A 3,577-nucleotide genomic window follows, 5' to 3' on the forward strand; every position below is an offset into this window, starting at 1 on the left:
AGCCGAGCCGAGCCGAGGCCGGGCCCTGCCGTTGCCGCCGCCGGGCGCTGCGCAGGTTTGGAACGCGCGCCATTTTGTGAGCGATAGAAAATCCAGCCCGGCCAGGAAGCGCCGCGGATCCGCCCGCCGGGCCGGGCCGGGCCAGGCCAGGCCGGGCCCCCGCTCCGCTCCGCTCCCCACCGCCCGGAGAGGAAGGCGCGCTGCGGGCAGCCCTCCGCGGCCGCTGCGCCCTGCACTCCGAGCGGCAGCGGCACCGCCGGCGGTCGCGCGGGCCCGAGCGCGGCGGGGCGGCCGGACTGCGGAGCGCGCAAGAGGGAGGCGCTGCCGCGCCGGGGCCCCTGGCCGAGGCCGGGAGAAGCGCCCGCTCCTCGCTCTGCGTGCGCCCGCCGCCTGAGAGAGGAGGAGGCCGCGGCCGGGCCGGAACGCGGGGCCTGCCGCCCCCCACACGGGTAAGTGAGACGCCTCAGCCGGTGGCGGGGAGCTGCGCAGCGGGACGAGCTGGTGCCACCTCCCGGCCCGGCGCGGTCGAGGGGGGCGCAGCGCAGGGGCAGCCCCGCTGCCATCTTAGGGAGAGGAGGTGGGGAAAGCGCAGGGACCCGCCGAGCCCCTGGCCGGGGCCGGCAGGGCCCGGAGCCGCACCGGGCTTTGGACCCGGCCTTTCTCGCCACCCTCCATACCGCCGCCCCCTTCTGGGGCTGGCCCGGCATGGCCGAGGGCAGCGGCAGCCGCCGCTCCGCAGCCTGGCGGCGGCGGCCTCTGCGGCCCCTTTTCCCCTCGGTGTCCGGGAGAGGCTGTCGCTGCCGGGTTGGGAAGCGGAGCGGCGAGGAGGGCTGCGGGACCGGAGATGGAGGAAGGGAGTTTGCCTGGATCCTCTCGCTCTTATGCGCAACGCCCTGCGGTGGGCGGGTGCGAGGTCTTGCCCCGATCTGGGAGCAGGGAGAGGAGACGAGGAGGGTGTCAGGAGTTGAACAGTCAGCTGAGCAGGCACCTGTTGTGGTGGAGGCTTTAGGTGGCCCTGCCTGCACCCCTGCAAGAGACTGGCGATAGGTGGGGAACTTGGAGGCCGATGAAGAAGGAGTACCTGTGTAAGATTACTGTCATCTGGTCTGGAGGTGGGGTGAGGAAGAGGGGACAGAAGCATTTGGGCATATGTGCGCAGACATACAGGCGCTTCTATATTTTAGTGGTTAGCTGCAGTCTTTTAGGAATTTTGCTTTGTGTTGCTGAAGAAATTAGAGACAGCATCTGATATGTTGGGTGTGCTTTCTGTGGAGTGGCATTTCCTCTAGCCCCCACAAAATCAGAAAACACAATTAAAAGTACTGCAGTTTGAAATTTTGAGATGGGTGCATTTTTGAATCTCAGTCAGCTTTGAAGTTTTCAGTTTAGCCTATCCAAAGATTTTGTAGGGGTTCTTTGGTTATGTGTCTAGATTGCTGCTGTTACTTAGTTTTTCTATTACTCCACAGTCACTGGGGGAAATAAACATACATTGTTCTTTAAAATTATCAGAAAAAAAAGTATCTGTCTATAAAATAAATCAACAAGCATGTTTTTGACAATGTGCCATTTTAATCCCAATGAGAGTTTTGCCAGTAGGTATATACAGTCACTTTTATGTGGATATAATATCCCAGGGATCTAGATAAGCAGAAGTTAACTTTTTAATATTATATTAATATTTCAGCTTCCTTTCCTTAAGAAAAGGAGTGTAAAGCTGAAGAACATTGACAATATCTCACGATAAATAAAGAAACATTTTGTTTATAGTAGTATTTAATTATCTGCCTGTAACTGTGTAATTTGACTTATGTCAATGGAATAGTCTGTAGCCTTAGGAAGTTTTGGAAAAACCTGATTCTCCTTTTCTTTCCCTTCTTCCTAACATCTGTAGGTTGTATATTTTTGAAAAATTATACTTAATAAATTTAGAATAATAATACTGAAGTTAATTTTGAGTATGAGCTGATATTTGTTTAATAATTAACCAGATATATTTAGTGAAATTTGGAGGGGGATGTATGGTTACATATATGTGTATATATATAKAGAGAGAGAAACTACTTTTGTAGGATATGCTTAATGTTTTTGGCTCATATGAAATATTTAGAATTAGAACTGTGTTATTGGCTGTCTGAAGTAGACTATTGTATTAAATTTACATTTTCTTCTCTGAATTAAAAGTTTGGCAAAGTCTCTGAAACTTTTTGAGTTTAATTCATAGATTTTGAATATTTGAATAAAGTAAGTATCTTGTTCAAAATTGAATACAGAGCATAGTCTTAAATGAAGAGGACAACTCACAGTCTTAAATTATTGTGTACCTATTAGAATTGTTTTGAGGCTAATAAATAAGAAAGACGATTTGTTACATCAGTAGCAATGTTATAGTTACTGAATCAATTCAGAGGAAGATTTTGGACTTGTCATTGGAATCCCTCTCCTCCCATGTTGGACAGTTACCGAGAAGCAGCATGGATAATTTTACCAAATAGAAGCCAAGAGTTCTCTATTTCAGCTTCAAATTATGAGTAGTATTCTATTACTTGTGCAAGATAATGATGTAGTAGTAGTCAGGAATTTAATCATTTTTTAAAGTATGTGATTTTTGTTGAGACTGAATTTACACGATGCTCATAAATGACTTCTAACACTCACATTAATAGTTTACATAGAATAACATCACCACTGTCTAGTAAAAACTGTACCTTGTGTAAGCTTTTAAAGTTAAATTTAACTTAGGCATAGTTGCTGACATGTATGTCACGTTTTGGAATCTTAATTCTGATAAGGCCTTACAAAGAAACTTATCTGGATTAACTTTATTATTACGCTTTGCCTTAATGGATTTATGATGAGATTGCTGAGTTTTTTCATCTTAGTTCAAATGAGTTAATCAACCGCTTAACATGTAAAGTGAAAACCCCTCTTTTAGGTTTTGCTGTCATGTTTGAAACTATACCACCTGGTCATATGCTGCAGGATAACCAATTAATATAACTTATAAGAATCAGAATTGAAATAGATGGCAATTTAAAATGTACTCTCACCAGAGAAGCAATTGTGTTGCTATAATTACATCTTCTCTTCAGTGTTCCTCTGACTACCTCTCTTTCAGGTGTTTTTAACCCTGATTACAGGATTGTAGGCAGAAAGTTTGTGTTACAGTTTACATTCTTAAGTAAGAACTGAGAACTGGTATATGTTTTGTTTTTCTGTAGTCATTTTTAATTCTGTTTGGAAAACTGTTCTGTGAAAGATACCAAAATCTTTCTGATATCTTTGTTCTATGAAAGCATGGGAGACTTGTGTAACTTCTGAAATCCTTTTTGTAAGTGGTTCATGTTGTAGAATAGGATTATTTTGAGAGAACTGCCATTTTTCTCTTTATGACTGACTATAATGAATTATTTGTTAAGTTACTTTACAATTTAATTTCTTTTTTAGTAAGAGTTCGTTAACTTTTTTTTATTTTTAATATGTCAAAATCTCCTTGTTAACCAAACATTTAGATGTCTAAAGGAGGACTTGATATGTGTAAGTAGTGATTTTTTTTTTTTTTTTTTTTTTTTTTTTT

The 3,577-nt window shown here is 44.7% G+C and overlaps 1 protein-coding gene across 2 annotated transcripts in view; it reads left to right on the forward strand.

Moving 5' to 3' along the window:
* The first annotated feature begins 253 nt into the window (after positions 1–253).
* DYRK1A (dual specificity tyrosine phosphorylation regulated kinase 1A) overlaps positions 254–3,577 on the forward strand; it is a 92,363-nt gene continuing 89,039 nt past the window's right edge. Inside the window, exon 1 of one of the 2 annotated variants that reach the window (XM_085304848.1) lies at positions 254–449. The gene's annotated coding sequence lies outside the window, so the exon portion shown is untranslated. Of the gene's footprint in view, positions 450–644; positions 1,086–3,577 lie in introns of those variants that run through there. The other variant, XM_085304858.1, reaches the window with a different exon arrangement.

The sequence above is a fragment of the Rhea americana genome, unplaced genomic scaffold (assembly GCF_003343005.1).
Source record: "Rhea americana isolate MKP2758 unplaced genomic scaffold, rheAme1 scaffold_101, whole genome shotgun sequence".
Lineage (NCBI taxonomy): Eukaryota > Metazoa > Chordata > Aves > Rheiformes > Rheidae > Rhea > Rhea americana.